This window comes from Acinonyx jubatus, chromosome A3 (assembly GCF_027475565.1).
Source record: "Acinonyx jubatus isolate Ajub_Pintada_27869175 chromosome A3, VMU_Ajub_asm_v1.0, whole genome shotgun sequence".
NCBI lineage: Eukaryota > Metazoa > Chordata > Mammalia > Carnivora > Felidae > Acinonyx > Acinonyx jubatus.
Window position 1 is genome coordinate 125,426,425 of NC_069388.1, and position 20,294 is coordinate 125,446,718.

General features: G+C 49.2%; 1 protein-coding gene across 5 annotated transcripts in view; it reads left to right on the forward strand.

Moving 5' to 3' along the window:
• The first annotated feature begins 1,074 nt into the window (after positions 1 to 1,074).
• The window catches only part of CYRIA (CYFIP related Rac1 interactor A), a 106,810-nt gene continuing 87,590 nt past the window's right edge, over positions 1,075 to 20,294 (forward strand). Inside the window, exon 1 of one of the 5 annotated variants that reach the window (XM_027077941.2) lies at positions 1,075 to 1,190. The gene's annotated coding sequence lies outside the window, so the exon portion shown is untranslated. The remainder of the gene's footprint in view (positions 1,191 to 20,294) is intronic. The other 4 variants (XM_053201210.1, XM_053201214.1, XM_053201213.1 and 1 more) reach the window with 4 other exon arrangements.

The following is a 20,294-nucleotide window of genomic DNA, read 5'->3' on the forward strand; positions in this document are numbered from 1 at the left end:
GTGCTCTCCTGGGCCTTGTCTGAATTCTTACCAAAACTCAGAATGGGTGGCATGCTAGGCAGCTCAAGGAAGCTTTCTGGAGTCTGAAAGAGGGGGATGGCATCACGTTCCTTGTGGAGACACTGGAACTCAGACAGAAGACGGGTTGACCAAAGTCTCCGGAAGCTCCCCGCGCTCTGGGATCTGGGCTCCTTGTGCTCCCAGACTGCCCCCCCAGCACCCCCCCTCCCCGGGGAAACCGACATGGCTGCAAGCACATGGCTAGGCCCATTGTAGGGGGTTAATAGATGTTTCACGATGCTCTGGCTGACTGACTGGGAAAGGAAGCAGGAGAAGCCTGCCCTCCCACCCCCAAGAGGAGCTCTGACTCACAACCTGTTTGGCACTGTGCACCTCTCTGGTTTCCTGAACCTCTCTCTCTAATGCATAAAGCCTCCGTGGCAGATGTTTTAAAACAATGATCATGACAATGACACTGTAATCCCTTACATTCCCTTTGCATCATAGAAATTTTCAGAGTGTTTTTGCAGGCTTACTCTTTAGGGTAGTTATGTTATTTGGACTGAGAATTTGCAAGACTTTTTTGGTGGTCCCATCAGATAACCGCAGCCCCCAGGGCTGGGAATCTGTTCACAGTATGAGCAAGGAGGGACAGGGAGGAAGGCTGGTTCAGAACCCAAAGTAATTTGAGAGTGTGGGTAGAGGTTAGGGTGGTCTGGTGGGGGGCGTGGGCACTAAATTGAGGGTGGGCGTGCCCATCTATCTAGGGATTGATTGCAGGGCCTTTTTTTTTTTTTTTTTTTGGTTTTCTTGGAAGGAATAATGGGTATGGAGGAATTCAGTGTGTAGAAGCAATAAGGGCTGGTCCGGGCTTCCTCCTGGGGGGCAAAGCCAAACGGCCAAGGCCGAAAGAAGGGCAGGGGCTACCTTGTGTGGAGATGGCCGGCACCGGCCCCAGGACGTGGAAGGGGTGGCCGCGCTAGTGTGGGGCGAGGCGGGTGCCGGCGGGGGTGGGGAGCCCCGGGGGCCGGGGCGGGGCGGGGCGGCCGCGGCGGGCCGGGCTGGGGGCGGGCCGGGGCGGGGCTCCGGGGCCGTCTCGCAGGCTGCGGCGGCCGCGGGAGAGGCGTCCACAGCGGCGGCGGCTGGGGCAGCGGCGGACGCGCGGCCAAGCAGGGCGGCGGCGAGCCCGGGTGAGCGCGGCGGGGACGCGGCGGGGAGCACGGGTGGGGGTCGGCGGGGAAGGGGGTTCGGGAGGCGCCGGGAGAACCCTGCCATCCTTCCCCGGCCCCCGATGCCCCTGCAGCCTTCAGGGGAGGGAGGGAGGGAGAGCCGAGAACCCAGTCCTTCAGCCCTTCTCCTGCGATCGCCGTCCAAATGTCCGTCTGTGCGCCCGTTGCCCTGCTCTCCGGAACTGCCTCCTGCTTGTGTTCTAGATCACCCCCCTCACCCCTCAACCGCTCAATCCCCGGCCCCCAGCCAGGTATCATCAGCTCCAGAGCCATTCTTCCAGGAGACCCCATCCTTCTGCTTCCCTCTTCCCACCACCAGAGGCCCGGGCTCCCCATCTTTCTCTACAGCCTGAGAGGCAAGGATGACCGCTTCCCCAGTGCCTGCATACCTGGACCTTTCTGCTGCCACCTGCCCCAGATGTTCTTAGCCAGCCAGCACACTGCTGTGCCTAGGACCCAGGCCTCCTCTCTAGATCACTTCCTTCTCCTCAGAATCCCAGGCTGGCAAGAGGGACTTTACAGATCCTGAGCTTTGAGAACAATTTGACCCACTTCCCAAAAGGCTGGTCCCAGGCCAGCCATGCTGTTCGGTGGAGACACCTGTCTTGCCTGCCAGCTGAAGGACCAAGAAGCCTCTGTCAAAATGGGCCAGTGGGTTCCTAGGTCCTTCTCCAAGCTGTTCTGACTTGCTGGCCAGTGTCCCCAGAGACCAGAACCAAGACCTTTGTCATTTAAGACCTCTAGAGGTATTTGCTGACCCCACCCCCAGATCCTCCAAATTCCCCCAGCCGCTGACAGGCCACTGTTCCGGGCTTGATCTCTTCACCCATGTGCTGGCTTCCCTGCTTGCTCCCCAAGGACTTGGGGCAGAGTAACGGGGCGAGTGTTTGGGGCCTTAGTAGCCCCCACAGCTCTGTGGGCCTCCTGCCTTACTCTGTTGGAAACTTTTCCTCCGGTCTTTCCCCATCACCATCCCTCTGGATAGGGCCTGTGCCATCTGCATATCATTGAGTCCCCAGGGCACAGCAAGCTGGGCTGGGACTGTGAAGGGCTGGGACCCCGTGCTGCATGAGGGCCAGCAGGAGGAGGGTGGCAGCCAGCCAGGTCAGGCCGGGCATCTGGGCCTGGGGGCTCAGGCTTTACGGTGGGTCCTTGGCTTTCCCTTGAGCTCCGAATGGGGTCCCAGGCTGGCTTTGCTGTGAAGAGAGGAGGCAGAACAGGGGCTGTTTTCCCTGCGTGCTTCTGACTGTCTTGTGTTGCTATGGTGACAGTTTTGCCTCTCTTCCTCCTTCTGACTCTTCTGGGAGCTGGTTTTTATTGGTCTGTTGTCCTGTCTTTTATGGCTCTAATTTCTCCTTTCTACTTGGTCTGAAATAAACAGTCATAAACATGGGCACTGGGCCCAGGCTGGGGGCTGGCAGAACTTCACCTCCTTCTGGCCCTGGGCTCCTGTGAGGGGAGAGAGGTGAGGACCCACCCGTCCACACCCCCTCCCGTCTGTGTCTCTGGGAAGCGGGCAGCACACAGGGGGTGGCAGACTGCCTCGGTTCTAATACTGGACTCCGTGTATGGTCAGGGGCTCACTGCTGCTGTTCACGACAGCCCCGTGCCGTAGGGGCTGTCCCCACTTTGCAGATGACGAAACTGAACTCCAGTGAGCTGTTGCCCTCAGGTCACACTGGTTTTAGCACTCAGGGATGGAGCTGGCATTGTGAAGCCCATCTCCCTGCCTTCCCACCCTGTGGGCTTCCTGGTCCTGCCCCCCAACCCCCAACTCCCCGGGGCAGCAGAGCAAGCCAACCCCCATGTTCTAGAGGTGCTGCGGACTCCCACAGAGGCGAGCTGCCAGGGAGCTCCCTGTCAGGTCCTTTGGTGCACCCTTGACCCCAACTGTTGGAGACCCAAGTTGAGAGGGGAGAGAAGCCACTTGTGACTTCCTGTTTTTGACTCAGACCAAGAAGCATTTGGTTTGCTTTTGCTCTCAGAGCCTAGTTGCAACTGGGTAAGTCAGGGGCACGGAGAGCCAAGTAAACCCACGCTCCCCACCCCAGCCAGCCCTGGGTGAGGAGTTCAGAGTTCTCCAGGGCCATAGGGTCACCGACTGCCAGCTGTCAGTGACACTCTCCAGAGAAGCTGCCCTGTCTCTTCCTCTCTTCCCTTTTATTTTCCCTTCCTTTCTCACCCCTTCCCCTTTCTCCCTTCACTTTGCCTATGCTCCAGCCTTATTAATAATACTCTGAAGAAGCAAATGGTAACATGAGAAGACTAGGGAATCAGCAGCCTCATTGTCGAATGTTGGCCCTGGGGGCGTCCGTCACTCCTATGGGCCTCAGTTTCAAGTCTTTAAAATGGGGTTTACGTGTCTATCTATGTTAGCTTGCTCTTGAAGGATGGCGTGGAGTAGCCTATAGGGGGTGCTTTGAACAGTCGATAGCCTGAAGCACCTGAATGTCCTCATCCCGTTGGGAAATCTCAGTGTTGGAGACCCCGAACTACTGCCCAGAGATTAGAACTGATCTAGAAAGAATTAAGCCGTGAAATGTCAGGGTTAGAGGCATTCCTTAAAGCCATCTTGTCTGCCCTTGATGTTGCATTCACTTAGTTCACCTACTTGACATTCATTGAGCATCTACTCGGCACCAAATATTGTGGGAACTGGGGATTTCAAAAAACATGCGCATTATTCCTTTTTTCAAAGAATGTAGTCAGACATGGAAAGAGATCCTTAGGATACAGTCAGAGAGGTGGTGTGACAAAGTCACGGTGATGCAGGGCCCGGAGATGACAATTTGACTAGGTCACGGTTAAGGCTGAATCGGGCATCATGTGCTTGGCTCCTATTTCATCCTGGTTAAAATCCTTTCTCAGAGGCTGCGTGAATTCCCTCACAGGGCAGCGTGGTGATTGGAAAGAAGTGGATTTTGGAGTCAGCTATGACTCCAAACTCTGTAGCTGTAGGATCCTGGACTAGATAACCACACCGAGCCTCAGTTCTTGTATCTGTAAAATGGCAATAACGCTACTTGCCTTCTGAGATGTAAACGATCTTAATGTCTTTATGGGGTCTGGCATGGTGCCCACCTCGTAGTGCACTTGCCAGTATTTAGTCTGATTGATTAGGAAAGAGTTCTCCGGTACTAGGCCTCTGGGTCCTCTTAGCAGAGGTGGGGAGCTCTTTGGACTAATTCTGGCCTTTGGAGATCCACTCATTATCTGGGAAGGTTGCAAATTGCCCATGCTCGGGACCCTCAACTGCTGGTTAAGCGTTGAGTTATCTCTCACCAGAGAAATGATCCTTTACCACACGGGGACTCTATGCAAATCCCCAACACTTTTGTTTTGTCAAGGGGGAACCTATTTGAAATGGCAAAGAACACTCTGAGTTTCAAGGATAAGCTACTATCTGTGAGAGTACTTTGATTTGATAAAGTCCCACGTGTTGATTTTTTCTTTGTTGCCTTTGATTTTGGTGTCAAATCCAAAAATTCATTGCCACGACCAGTGTCAGAGAGCTTATGGCCTGTATTTTCTAGGAGTTTTATGGATTCAGGTTTTACTTTCAAGGTTTTAATCCATTTTGCGCTTATATGTGTGTATGGTGTAAGAAAGGGGTCCAGTTTTCCCAGCACCTTTTATTGAAGAGACCATTTTTCCCTCTTGTGTTTCTTGGCTCCTTTGTCAAAGGATACTTGCAAATGAATGCTTCATGCTTTTTATTCTGGGCATGTGTAGCTTCCTTTTTTTTTTTTTTTTTTTTTTTAAAGTTACCACATATACATTTTCTCAAATCCTCCCCAGAATTCTGTGACATTAGTATTATCGGCCCCTTTTCACAGTTAAGGAAACCGGGAGGGGCAAGGTAACAACACAGAGCCCATCAGCCGGAATTTAAAACTGGGTCCTACTTGCTCGCTGTTTGTGCGTTGGTATACAGTCTTGTCATTTCGTTGGCTGGTGTGTCAGTGACCTAAAGTAATTGTGTTTGGAGAACAAGGGCAGATTTTAACAGGGAGGACCTGGTCGGTAACTTAGACTCATAGTAAATATTTAGAGACTTTATTAGAGTTTTGCTCTCAGCGTAGCATTAATGGAGCTCTCTGCAGCTGGCCGAGGCTTCATTCTGGGAGGTGATGAATGGAAGAGGAATCTGACATGTCCAAGTTAAGAGGAAGTGTTCGATGATGCTGAAAGGAGCGTCCTCTGCACATGAACGGATTACCGGTTTGTCACTGAAATAAATGGGACTGATTTTATAACTGTCATTAGAACCTACCTCTAGGAGTAGGAAAGTATTGAGAAGCAATTGTGGAATTACTCACCGCTAGCCTTTCTCAGGAATTCAGAAGCCTGATTTCCCTGGCCTGAGAACCCGTTGTCCCAGCGAATCAGGTGTGAAAATGGTGCCGTGTTCCCCAGCAATGTGTTTACCTGGTCCAGCTTAGCGCTGCGGACAGATGTGCTCCTATTGGCAATTATCTCAGGGCCAGAGTCTGGTGTCTGCTTATTTAATGACTTCACTCTCCAGTAAAAATTCTGTATGGTGTAGATAATTAGATCTCTAAAATGAAACCGGGGAAATGGTGTGCCCCCAAAGCATTTAATTGCAGTTTTATGATGGATCAAGCGTAAAGATGAGATCACTCATTCACTTATTTAACAGATACGTACAGGGCAGGCCCTTGCCCTCTGCTGCCAGAGATGGCACGTAGTGATCAGTGTGGCATCATCCCTGCCCGCAGCTGGCTCTCACTCCGTGGGGAAGCAGAGCAGGAGACACATTGCTAAACGCAGCTTGGCATTCGTGTGCCGGAGAAAGAGGGAAATATAATTGTTTTGACTCTTGCTGCAAGGCAGTCCATTTCTGTCCACATGGTATTGTTTGCGGAGCATCTGAAATACACCTGACATGTTGCAGGTTGAGAGGCTTGGGATAGGGAAGCACGTGGCGTAGACAGCTGATGACCCGGGCGTGGCTCTCAGCTCTGCTCCTCGCTGCCCGGGTCGGTTTCTCTCTTGGTGACATGGGAAGGTTGGATTTGATGACTTAAAAGGACCCTTCCACATCTAGCTTAATGATCATAATAAGCCCCTGGGCTCCTTTTCCTGAGTGATGGGGAAGGAAGCAAGGCTGGCAGCCTTAGTCAGCAAGGCTGCCGAGGCAGAGCTGGTGTGTTTTCAAATAATCCTCTCAAGGAGCAAAGAAACCTTGCTCTCCCTCACAGAAAGGGAACCACGTTCTGATCGAGCATCAGGGAAATAAGTCAAAGCCAGTGATGACAGGGAGAGACAAAAGGGTTGCAAATACTCAGCAGAGGTGGGGAGCAGAGTCACCAGCTTCCTCCCACATTCCAGGGTCTCTGCTGACATGGGTATGGAGGGCTTGGCTTCACAGATGCCTTGGTTACTGCAATTGTCTTAAGTTAACGTTTTTCAAAAAATAATTTGGTTCGATGATTCCCAGGCCTTAGAATAAATGAAAATACACAATCATTTTAGGATGGTGAGGAACAGAGGGAAACACACAACTTCGTCAACGCTCCATCAAGTTCAGTCCTTCCCACTGACCAAACATAGGCCCTTCCAGGGGCAACCATGGGGCTGGGTCCCAGTAGCCTAGAATAGGGTGGCAGCATGCTGGGGCCAGGGGGCGAACTAACAGGGAGTCAGAGAAGACCCGGGGTCTTCCACCCACGCTGCCCACTCCCTAGCAGCCTGAATTCTCATCTTCTGAGTCTTGTGGTCCCTTCAGTAACACGTCGGCCGTGGCAGCTTCTGAACCATGTAAATATTGTCAGCAGGAATCATGAGCACTTATTGTCACTTTTAGTCATCTTTTGATGAGCTTTGGAAACAGCCCCATTCTGGGTGGAGAAATTGAAATGGAGAGGTGCTAAGGAACTTGCAGAATGCCATTTTATTCAGGAAGGTTGCGGGCTGGCGCCTAAAGCCACATCTGTGTGCCTGCAAAGCCTGGGCTCTCTCCACCACCCATAGGAGAAATGAGAACCGTGCATATGTGAGGAGTGTGGAATTAAAAAGATGTGTCTTGGGGAAAATCCTCATCTCAAAGAGCTAGATGGGCCTCCCTCCACACCTTGAAATTGGCAAAAAAAAAAAAAAAAAAAAAGAAGAAAGGAAAGAAAATATAGCTGTGTTTTCAGTGCTTCCCTGTGACCAGCATCTCTGCATTGGACTGACGTCCTTGGAGGGTGTCCTTTGCTTAGCCCACTTCATCAGAGAATGCCATCCAGCAGTAATGAGCTGAGCCTCTGGTGTGTGCAGCATATGGCCTTGCTGAGCTGTGGAGCCCACCCAATTGAGGCAGGTTGTGTATAGCTTATTTTTCAGACTTCTCCCTGAGACAGCTGGAGGTCATGGGAGCACAAGAAAACCGTGGACTGAGCTTGCAGAATGACAGATTCACATGTCGTCAAAACAAGAATGACACCTTTGGTCTACTTCCTCTATTTTACAAACACTGAGGTCAAGAGAAAGGCATAGATAAATAGATAGATAGATAGATACATAGATAGATAGATAGGGAACCCATATCAAAGACTTTTCCAAGGCTGGGACCAGAATTCAGCCTTGTGAAAGCTACAAGCAGACTATAACTCTCTGAGATGTCTAGGGGTGAAATGTACACATAGAAGTTCTGTGTGAGTATCCCTGGGGCTACAGGGCAAGTGTGCACCTGGAAACAAACAAACCTGGGTTGAAATCCTGGCTCTTCCTCTAGGCAGATTCCTTAGACTTGCTAAATTTTGTAATTTACGAACTGAAGTTAATGATATTTGTGTCTCAGGAATATTGGAAAGAAGAAATTAATTAGCCCTGTGTCAGCCTCCTTTTTTTGCCTGGTCTTTGAAGAAAATTTGAAAAATTTTTCGCTCCTGCTTTTAGGCTCCTCTTTATTTGTTGTGTGAGGTAGAAAGTGACACGGGGCTTGTCTTTTCTCTGATGGACACATTCCTGAATTGCCCCTCGACAAAGCCCCCAGATCCACTCCTCTGAGCTTATATTTCTAGCTGTGAGTCTTCATATTATACTTGAATCGAACCTGGCTGTATTGTTTGCTGGAGCATTACAAGTGTTGCACTTAATCTATAATCTGTCTCCCCACCCTTAGTCTTTTCCTTATCTTGTAAGTGTGCATAGGTGTGTTTTCTTTCTGAAGTGTTGAGGTTTCAAATCTGGGCCCTTGGGTACCTTCAGATGTAATGAATAAGGTTGCAAGGTTGACATTCCCTTATTTGCAAGTCCAAAATCCAAAATGCTCTGAAAAGTTAAAGTGTTGTTTTTCATAACTCATTTGAAGTCAAAAGGTGGCCTGATTGTACATGAGACTCTTCATGGGTTTCATTTATACCACTCTAGGTGAATAAGTTTTTCATAAGAAGGATGAGTGTCCGGGAGCCTGCCAGGGTATACATAACATAGTACATGCACTGTATTATTGTTCTAAAATCTGAAAGGTTCTGAATTTAGAAGTACATCTAAGGAAAGAATATCAAAGAAGGGTTTGTGGACCTCTTATTCATAAACCCAAAAGAACACGTAGCTTCCCTGAAGAGAGAGAGAGAGAGAGAACGAGCGAGGGACGGGGAGGGACAGAGGACAGAGGATGAGAGAGAATCCCAAGCAGGCTCTTCACTGTCCCTGCAGAGCCCGATGTGGGGCTCCATCTCGTGAACCGTGAGATCATGACCCGAGCCGAAATCAAGTTGGACACTTAACTGACTGAGCCACCCAGGCGCCCCTCAAGTGTCCTGCCTTTGATACTAGATGCTTCGGTGACACGGCTCATCTGGTGCTCATCAAAAGCCTTAATGCGTATTTTGTATGTGACATGTATTATATACTGTATTCCTATATAATACAGGAAGGAATACAGAAAGGCAAATGTTAAGAAAAATCATAAGGAAGAGAAAATAGATTTACGCTACTGTCCTGCATTTATTGAAAAAATCTGTGGGTCAGTGGACCATGTTTTTCAAGGGTCGACTGTAATAGGAAATAAATGACCATTCTTGGCACAAACACAAAATAACAGCAGCAGCAATAACAACAAAAATTTTGAAGAATAGGTTCCAGTGTTTCAATGGGACGAAGTAAGTTTTTAAAAAAATTCCATAGGACTAAAAATAAACTGGGAATTTTTGGACTAGTGTGGCTTCTAGGCAAGTTTCATCATTGGCCGTTGGAGGAAGGTAGAAGGGAGTTTTTAAATCTTACTCATCATTTTAGCCATATGAGAGGGAACCGGGGCCTGGCCAGGGAGCATGGGGAAGTGAAAGCGGTAACCAGAGCGTGAGAAGGTCTCGCTTCTTATCTTGGGTCTGCTTTTGACTTGTTGAGTCAGCTTGGGCATGTTGCTTCCCTTCTCTGGGCACCAGGAACTCTGTTTCTAAGTAAATTAAGTCTTTCTTCCCCCGCTGTGAGTGGCTAGGGTGGAGGTGGGGGCCCCCATCAGAGTGAAAAGCGCTGAGCGGCTTGCTGGCTGTGTTCTTGCAGCTTCAGTCCTCCATAGGGCCTCCGTGCAGGCCGGGGGGAGGCAAGAGGCTTCCCTGCCCCGTGCGTCGGTTTCTTCCGGCTGTTCCTTTACTTCTCACAACTCTGATCCTCCGGTTTGGGGGTGGGGGGCTGGTTTGTGTGGGATCCACCTGCACTGATGCCCAGCGAGGGCTCACTCAATGCTTGAGCATGCATGGCAGGTGACTGATGCCCTGCTGGAGGTGGCCATCCCAGCAGCTGCTCTCGTGACTGGGGTTGTAGTGAAGGTCATGGCTAGGCATTCTTGAAGCGGTGTCGGGAAGGAGAGTGAAAATTCCCTGTTGTAGAGCATGGAACCAGGGGAGGTCTACCCAAGGAACTGAAATACTGTGCACCTCTGTGGGCTAAATATGGATTATAGAACATGGAGGTACAGGGCTTTGGGGACCAACCTTATTCTCTCTCTCCTTCTCTATTTCTTTGCCCTTTAAGTTTACAGTTGATGTATCATACCTCTGGCTTTTGCCAGGTTGAAAGTTTCGCATGTCCTCCTGGATCTCACGACGTATAAGAAATCTGAGCACCCACCCTGATCATCCAGGGGATTCTCACTTGGCAGTATTTCATGATAGGAACCAGGGGCCTGACTGTGGATGGGGGGTTTCCACAACGGAGAAGTGACCTTGAGTTTTAGGATCCTGAGGCCCTTCAGTTTGCAGACTGTTGGAGCCACTGGGGAGTAGTGAACATGGTCAACACCGGGGCACCCTGGTCCTGAAGTTCCCCAGCGTGCTTCCTGGGGTTGGCTGGTCCTCGTAAATTCGAGAGGCCTGGACTCCTGTGTGTGTGTGTGTGTGTGTGCGCGCATGTACAAGATGGGGAGTCCCTTCAACTTCAGGGAGGTGTTACCAAGGCCAGAGCCTTGCCAGGTGCTCTCTGAGCAAGGCTCCCCCTCAACTTGAACCCTGGTTTTTGTGTAGCTCACTAAGGAACTGACCGCTGAGGGGCTCCCACGGGGCTAGGGGGCCTTTTGTGTTTCAAGGACCGGGACCACCACTGAGATAGGCAATTCCGAGGTTCCCTGGCAGGAAGCAACCAGATCACATTTTTTTAGGGAGAAATGTCTAACTCTTTTGCTTTGGAAACACAGGACCCTGTCAAATCTTACTCTGGACATATTTGAAAACACTCAAATCATTTGAGCATACTACTTAAAAAATAAAAATAAATGGAAGAAAAGCCTAATATAGGTTTGAAAAAAATAAAGGAGTAGGAAAATATTCAGTTTTATTTACTAACTGGTTGGGGGATGTAGGAAAAGGTTATGAAAGAGAAAGAGAAGAGAAGGAGAAAGAGAAACCCCGAAGAGACACTGTGGCAGCTGCCTCTGCCCAGGAAACATGGTTTTCTGGTCCCCTCGTTGAAGGAAAGCAGTGTCGGAAGCCTGGAGGTGAGGGCATCCTAGGAAGGGAGCTAGGAATCCTTGCTCAGTTTTGCTTCCTACGCTTCCAAGGAGCAGGGAGACCTAGCGGGATGTGGAGGAAGCACTGCCTGGGGAGTCTCTGGGGAACTGAGTTTCCCCCCGGATTCCAGTCCCTCTTTAAAGAGTGGGTTTCACTGGATGAAGTGTAAAGCGAATCTTGGGTCTGGGTCGATGAGGGAAGCCTGGCTCTGGATTCCGGGGCTCAAGGCTGCCTCTGGGAGAGGGAGAGGGTTGTGTAAGCGCGTGCCCGATGAATGGAGTGCTATGTGCACATCTCTTATTTTTTCCTCCTTTGAAACACTGTGTCAAGACTCCACCCCCTGGTTCCCTTTTACACTGTTCACTGGGTAACCTGCTAGTAAGGTTGTGGCTTGTATAAATTTATCTGTTCAGCCTCAACCTCAGGAAATACTTTGAGTAGCTCATATAAACAAAAATAGCTATGGTATGTTTGATATTTCATGGTATATGCAACATGAATTATTTTTTCTGCCTAGTGATTTACAGGTTACCCAGGACCGACATGGCCCCCCATTGTTCAAAGTACACTCAAATTTTCATTTATATTAGTAGAAATTAATTATGCTTTTCAGCATGCATTTTGCACCTATTAATTCTATTTTGTTCATCTGTTTATATACATTTTTCACCTTATAGACAACCTTGCAAGATAGATATATTTATTTCTCTCTCTCTCTCTTTTTAAGTTTATGTGTTTATTTGGGGAGGGGGGCAGAGAGAGAGAGAGAGAGAGAGAGAGAGAGAGAGAGAGAGAGAATCCTAGGCAAAGCAGGCTCTGTGCTGTTTCCATGGGGCTTGAACTCATAAACTTCAGAGATCGTGACCTGAGCCAAAATCAAGGGTCAGACTCTTAACCAACTGAGCCACGGAGGTGCCCCTATTTCTCTTTTGACAATAAAGACAATCAAGTCAAGAGAGGGTTTTTTTTTCCTTTAACGTTTATTCATTTTTGAGAGACAGAGAGACAGAGCACAAGTGTGAGGGGGCAGAGAGAGAGGGAGACACGGGATCTGAAGCAGGCTCCAGACTCTCAGCACAGAGCCTGAAGCGGGGCTCAAACCCATAAACCATAAACCGTGAGGTCATGACCTGAGCTGAAGCTGGACTCTTAACCAACTGAGCCACCCAGGCGCCCCAACAAAAGAGTTTTAAAAACTCGCTTTAAGACACAGGATTGAAAATGGGGCACCAGGATTTTGGCTCAAATCTGCCTGGCTCTCAAAGTCCTACACTTTCCCACACCACATAGTTCACACTGCTTCCAGGCCACAATCTTATTTTTTTAAGAAAATACAATTTTTTCCCCTGCCATGACTCTACTTAAGCCCCAGAAAATACACTCGGTTGGAGTTCTTTACCTTTTTCCAGAAAGGAGTCCCATGGCTCTCCCTACTTTAATGTAAACTGTGTGCAAATACTGTATTTCCATACAGAGAACTTTTACTGCACTTTCAAAGTGGAAGACACTGTTCTAGAAACTTTTACATGTTGCTTAGTAGGAGAAGATGTGGGCTTCATTTTATGGCGGAACGAAGGCTCAGAGAGATGCAATTATTTGCATAAAGGCAAGTAGCATATGAAAAGTGATTTGCTTTTTGAATTAACAATTTAGAATATAGTTCTATAGCGTGCTGGGGGCTTTGCTTTTGGCCTAGGACCAAAGTACCCTTTGTTGAACCACAGGATCAAGTTCAGCCGACCCACCTAGCTCTCACCCTCATTGTGCCTGGCTTCTTCAGTCTCTGTCTGCTGTGGTTAGAACTTGATTTGGTGGTTGTGGAGAAAGGCATGGTTCCTCTTGTCTCTTCCCATGTTGCATTAGCCTGTGCCATCCTCAGCTCATTTTAGTTAGTCTGAACTGTTTTAGTTTCATTGCTCATCATAGACTTGCCAATATAATGCATTAGCTTCATGTTACAGAGGAGAAAGTGGTAATATGATTTACCCAAGATCACGCATGGGCTAGGCATTCTCTTTTCTAAATGCTTTGTATTAACCCAAAAGGTCCTTTAAGATTTAGTACCCTTTTCTGGATACATCCCCCAACTCCCCACCAAGTCCATCCATCCATCCATCCATCATCCATCCACCCATCCATCTATCCATCCATCTATCCATCATCCACCCATCCATCCATCCATCGTCCGTCCATCCATCCATCCGCTTATTCAATGAACATTTATTGGGCACTCACAGGGAGTTGGTGACCTCTCCTCTGTGTCAATTTCTGGAGATTCACAGTGAAGCAGTCAAAATTTGCCCCATGAAGCTTTATTCTATTGGGGAAAGGTGGGCCATAAGCACGTCAACAAGTAAAGTGATTATGTTAGATGTCATATATTCCATGAAGAGAAATGGAGTAGAAATGGTATACAGAGTGAGGAGAGAGTGGGGGAATTTAGGGGAAGAGTTGCTGCTTGGACTTGGGGGGGTCAGGGAAGTCCTCACGAAGGGTGAGATGAGGGAGGGTCTGTAGGAAGTGAGAGAATGAACCACGTAGCTTTCTAGAGAAAGCATGCTCCAGGAAGAGAGTGAGCAGGGTAGTCGTGCCCAGCCCGTTGAAGGAACCACAAGGAGACCGGGGTCTATAGCAGAGTGACAGGCGGGTAGTGGCCGGCAGAGAGGTTGGGGAGACAGCCTGGAGCTGGCCTGTGATTTCCGTGCTCCACGCCTCGCGTTCCCTCTGACCGCGAGCCTTCACGGTATTTTTATGAACACCTTTTCCCCTGACCTGTCCCCACACTGGCCTGTGCACCCTGGAGGGAAGGCCGCTTATCCACAGTTTTCACGTCCCGAGCCCTCAGCACAGGCCTAGGGGAGAGGAAGAGGGCAGCGTTTATAACACTGCTCCTTTTCTTCTTTTTTTAAGGCCAAGTGTTCTAATTAAAGATTATTTGTGATCCTTTTGATTAAAAAAAAAAAAGGTTATTTTGAAGGAATGCCGCTTCTAAACTCCAGTTAGGCAGTTCCTTTTTGGACAGCCATCAAACGGATGGGCTTGCTAGGGAGACAGTAAGGTGCCAGGAAAAAGCCGGAAGTGAAAGTTGCAGGGAGGAGGGGGTTCACTGGCGTCAGGAGGAAGAGGGCCTCACCAGAAATCCCCAGGGATTAGCAGGATGGCCCAATTCCCTGCTAGGGACTGATGTTTACAAAAAGTGACCACCGGCTAGAACAGGAGCCTTAAGAAACCCTCAGAGCGTGTCAGTAGACCTGCCAGGACTTTCCACTCACCACTTTGCTCTCTTAGAGGATTGCTGGGGCGGGGACCGGGCAAGCCTCAACTCTGGAGACCTTTCTGGAGAGAAAAGAGCATTTTCCCCGGTAGGGAGTTTCCCCTCACAGAGTGGAACACCGGTCTCTGAGAGGCTTGGGCTGCTTCTGAGGTGGGGAAAGAACGTGTGAGGTGCATATGGGCTAAGGGAAGAGGGCCAGGCAGAAGCACGGGGCCTCCAGTGACTGCCAGCATGAGGGGCTGCCCATGGCTGTCTGCTCCTGCCTTCAGAAACTGCTCCCGGTTGCAGCCCTGCATCTTCAGGGCAAAGGAGACTTACAGCAACTTGGCCCAATCATAGCACTTGGTAAAAGTGGCCGAGTAGGGTCAGAGTAAGGGGGTCTGGGGCAGTGGGATTGAAACCGGACGTCCTAAACTCCGTGGGTAGCCATTGGGGGATGTCAACAAGGCAGTGATGAAATTGGATTTTCAACCACATGTATGTGTGTGCCAACGTGTGTATGCCATTGACATAGCTGTGAGCTGCAGAACGTTCTTTAATGAGAGTCGGGAAGGACAGTAATTCCTTCATAGCCGGCCTGTCAGGTGGCGGGTTTGCTTAAAAACAAGAAAAGGTGGAGAAAGACTAGTTTGTCTTGCAATTGTTCGACAATGTTTTTTTGTTTGGTTTGGTTTTGGTTTTGGTTTGTTTTTGTTTTGTTTTGTTTTTGTTTTTTTGAGAATGGACTGTGGACAAACACTGTGCTGGGTGCTTGTGTAGATAGATCAGCCTGGCCTTCATAGAGCCTGCATTCTACGGGGACTTCTAGAAGAGCTTTATTCAGGGCGTTTGAGAAGAGATCACTTGAATGTCCTGGCTTCAGATGCATGTTGCAAATGTTTAAAAGTGGGGAATGGGGCCCCTGGGTGGCCCAGCTGGTTGAGCGTTTGAATTTGGCTCAGGTCACAATCTCACCATTCGTGGGTTCGAGCCCCCACATCAGGCTTGCCTCTGTCAGCGTGGAGCCCACTTCGTTCGGATCATCTGTCCTCCTCTCTCTCTTCCCCTCCCCTGCTTGTTCTCTCTCTCTCTCTCTCTCTCTCTCTCTCTCTCAAATAAACATTTTTTAAAAACTTAAAAAAAATAAAAGTAGGGGAATAAAAATTCACAGTACGTGACATTGAAAGAATGGGGAGTTAGTTCTGTACACACCAATGACCTGTTGAAAACAAGTCACAACCTTGCCAGGCTCTCGTCGGTGGAGTTGACCTTCTGTCCTGGTAATGCTCCCTCTTGGGGTTATTATGAACATAACACACTTTGAAAAGAAGTTAAAAAGCTCTCTACAAATTTCAAAGTGTTACTGACATGCCTGGTAAGCGACCTCCATTAGCAAGGTGGTACCCGGTGAGAGGTTTGGATGAAATCTAAAGTTTGCTCACAACTCAATCGTTAAAAGCTTTGCTTCTCCTGGTACGTCTCCAGCTGCCCATGTGGGCTTTCTCCCGGCGTCCGGAATGGCTTTTCCTGACATTATATCAGTGTCTGGTTTCTGCAACTCAACGCGAAACTTTTTTTTTAAAAACAGGCACACGTATATGTGCACCTAAATGCTATGGGGCTGGTTGTATTTTTGGTGCATGTTACACTAAAGAAAAAAAAGGCCAGAATATCACTCAGGATATGAAAAGCCTTGGGTGCTGTATGAAAATAGCATCTGTGGGCAGAGAGCGGGGAGGGACGTGTCAGAAGTCAGCCTCGCTTGGGTCAAGGGTAGGAAACCAACAGTGTGAATGAAAAGCGACATGCAGGGTGCCAACCCTCTCAGACCCCCAAATATAGCTGTTGGAAACTGAGCTTTCTGGTGAAGAGATTAGCTGTTAAAGAATACTTTCCATATATGTCAGTACGCCGGGATGGTGCGTGTAAAGCCGGCCCGAAATGTGTCTAAATCAATAATTAGGGTGACTCACTCACTCCCGTTGAAAGGAGCTTTTTTAAAAAGTGAAAATAAGAGGGAAAGGAGAGAATAAAGCAAAGACAAAGAACAATAGGTTTGGGTTTAAAACAATAGGAACAAGAAAATTGAATTAGTCACTCCAAACAGATCCTGTGAGCCTCTGTCCTGAGTTACTACCTCCCTGACCAGGTGTTAAGGTCAGGGTGTCTTTCTGGCCCGATTTCCTGGTGAAATGACACACTGTTCCCAGTGCTGGCTTCAGGCATGTGATGGGCATCCTGGGGCTACGTGACATGTAGCTGCTGCGAGGCCACTCTGGAAGCTCACGAAGCCTTGCCATGGCCAGAGAAGAAAAGCTATTGTCCCCGAAAAGTTTCAGTGGTGCCCCTCAGCCATGGAGCAGAAGAGCTGAGGCTAGCCCCCGCTCAGTTCAAGCAGATGAGAGCTCCGCCCTCGGGTTCCATATTTCTCGCACTGCCTGTCTCTTGCTCTTCGGCTAGATCATCCCTGATGCCAGGAAATGGCCCGGAGACCAGGGAAACCTGCGTGGTTTGTTGGTCTTTTAATCAACGTGTAGTTTGTGAAAGAGATTTTTACCCTAATGATGTGTCAGCCTTGTTTTTAATCACACTGGGCTAGAATAATGCCTCTGGCTTTGTGTCCATTATTTTCCTCTCTCCACTCTTTGATTCTCCCCCATCACTTAACCATGCTTAGGTCTGGGGGCCCTCATCCACAAAATGGGCATAATTCCTTTTGCTGTCCTCAACCTAATACCGGTGAATGTGACATGATTTTATATGCCATAATGTGGTGTATCAGCCAGGTTTGTGGCGGTAAGAAACAGTCCTAAAATTTCAGTGGTTGGTAGCAACAAGCGTCTCTCTTGTGCCACACGTCAGGGGCTGCAGGCTGGTTCCGTGGCATTGCTCGACATTTCTCTGTCTGCCACCTGGACCGACAGGGCAGGCGCTTCTGGGGATGCGTCATGGTCATCACGGGGAAGACAGTGAGCAAAAGGTGGCAGAAGCTTGACATGCTTCTTGAAGCTTCTGCTTTATTCCGCTTACATTCCCTTTGCCAAACAGGGTGAGTGGCCAAGTTCTCTGTCAACTGTGCCTCCCTCCCGTGGGAGGGGACTAGTACACGCAAGTCACACGGCAACCAGAAAGGCAATGTAATCTTTTTACAGTTGAGAAAATCATGCCGCCTAACCCATGCCTCGTAAACCTATTAAACAACACGGGAATGTCAGATTCTTAGGAAAATAGGATTGAGCTTCTATTTCCTGTTGATATTTTAGTGAACCGAAATACCACGACTTAGCCAACATTCAGTTGCACCAGGAGATAGCAGCTCCAGGGTGGAAGAAATTTTGTATCGTTTACCCCCATGTGCTCGGGGTAAAACCTCACACCTTGCCCAGAAAATAATAGGTAACCAGTACAGACCGGGTGTTCTGGATAACTGCGTGAGGTCACAGCTGCTCTAATTCTCTGGGAACTCAAAAGCCAAATATAATTAAAGTTTCCACAGTCTGTTTAAGATGAGAAAATCTGGCAAAGCACGGATTGTAACTGTGCACTAGATAAACAGGTTTATCAGTGTATTTCTTAAATGCAAGCATAATCACATCTCTGAACCCTTTTACTCCTTTAGGTTGGAACTCATGCCATTACATCGGAGAACTCTCAGGCACACATAATTCAGGGTCCCCAGCACTGTTGACCTACTGTCCTTGTCAGGGACAGTAATAATCGTGCTGTTGACCACTGTGGTGTCTTTGGGGCTTTCCAAAGCACATGTGATTATTCCTATCTTTGTTGTTGTCCTTACCCTAGCTTGCTGGTAGTCTCCTAAATATAGAGAAGAAAACGAAGACCCCGAGATGTGAGGGCAGGGCAAGAGGCTGTGCAGAGGGCATGGACCACTTGCTTTATTCACCAGCTGTGTGAGCTTGGGCTGGTTACTCAACCTCTCTGTGTCTTACTGTTCACATCTGCAAAGTAAGGATAATAATAGAATCTTCCTCCTGGGGTGCTGGGCGGAGCTAATGGGGTGATATATGTGAAGGTTTTGGAGCCATGCTTGTCAATAGTGAGTACAGGACATTCATGATCCATTTTAATGAGTGGCTCTGTCCAGTCTCGGCCCCAAAGGGAGAGCAAAAGCAGAAACGAGGTCTTGGATTGAGGCTGGAATGTGGGACCCCGTGGACGGAGGGACTGAGATGGGCGGTGAGGAAGGGAGGGTCCTGCCTCAGATGTGGCCACGCTCCTGTCTTGAACAATCTCATGACAGGGTGCAGAGACTGGAAAATTCTTCAGGTCTGGGGCCTCCACCACTGTTGTACCTGAGCCTGGGCAGTCAGGGAGACCCTCTAGACTTCCTGTTTGGGCAGGACTTCTGGTCAGTTCGGGCTGTGGGCCTCATTGCTGTGAAGGTGACTTGGGCCGAGAGCTTTCCGAAACAATGTTCATTTGAGGCACAAGGAACATCCACAGGGACACTGTTCATCTTTGTCTCGGGTCTGGGTCAAGCAGTGCCTGCTTGTTGGTGGAAGGCGTGGGGCCTCTAGGTGTGAAATGCAGCTGGAGAAATGCTCAGAGCCCGTTTCAGGTGAGGGGGCTCCATATAAAGGCAGGCAGGTGCTCCTTATCCCAGTGCCCCACACAGTAGGAGCCACATCCCACACACAGGAGATTGCAAACCATCATCATCTTTCCCCCTAAGACCTTGAGTAGACAATGTTCTTGAAATTTATTTATTTTTGATAGAGAGAGAGAGCACAAGTGGGGGAGGGACAGAGAGAGAAGGAGACACAGAATCCGAAGCGGGCTCCAGGCTCCGAGCTGTCAGCACAGAGCCCGACACGGGGCTCGAACTCACAAACCTCGAGATCATGACCCCAGCCGAAGTCGGCCGCTTAACCGACTGAGCCACCCAGGTGCCCCTTGAGTAGACAATGTTCTAAGAGGCCAGCGTGAACTGTATTACGAAACTTGAAAAAAATGCAGTGTCCTCCTGCTTTTTATTCTGTAATTGAGATCCACCTGTCGCATGTTGAATTTAAACGATTTCATCCTGAGGGTCCAGAAATTTCGGAATCCGTTTCAAAATGTAACCCTTTGGTCACCAGGATTCACAGGTATTAGCCAGAGAAAACAGCTCGTTTAGAAGGCTGTGTTTTAGGAGTAACAGGAAAATAGAGGCCTTAGTTACAATGCGATCATTTTTCCCTTCCGTGAGCATGAGTGGGGTAGGATATTTCTGCGTGCAGCTCCGATGTGTGTCATGCAAGGGTCACAGCCCTGATTTTCAGGTTGGTTCCCCCCTACGCTGTCTCCCTTACTCTTCACAGCAGCTGTGGAAATTATACCTTATTATTTATGCCCGTTTTATGGAAGAGGGAACTGAAGTCCAGGGGCTCGGTGAGCAGTTGGGCTCCGGTTACAATAGCTGATGAATGGAGGGGCCACGACTTCCGGCCAGATCCCGGAAGCCGATCTGATCTGGAGTGTGTGCCCTCGGCCCCGCGGGGGGTAGCCGTCGGCTGCTTGAGGATCACCTCGAGCTTTCTGCGGGCACTTCGGCCCTAGCTGCTTGGGCCAAAGTGAGCGAGGATTTGTGTTTATAAAAACCTTTACGGTGTGGCTTAAAGCGTGTATGTGAGGGTGGTTTTGGCCATTAGGAGAGGCGGTCACTTGTGCAGAGGGCCTTCTCTGCAATGCTGCGGTGGTGGGGGAGGGAGAAGAACTCGGGGTGATCGAGCCTGGGCTCCCTGGCGGGTGAGCTCTTCCCATGAGCACCCTGTCCTCAGCCTCTCCCCGAGACTGGATGTTTTCTCTTTGTACTTCTGCCCGCGTGCATTGGCAACAGGACCGTGCTGACCGAGC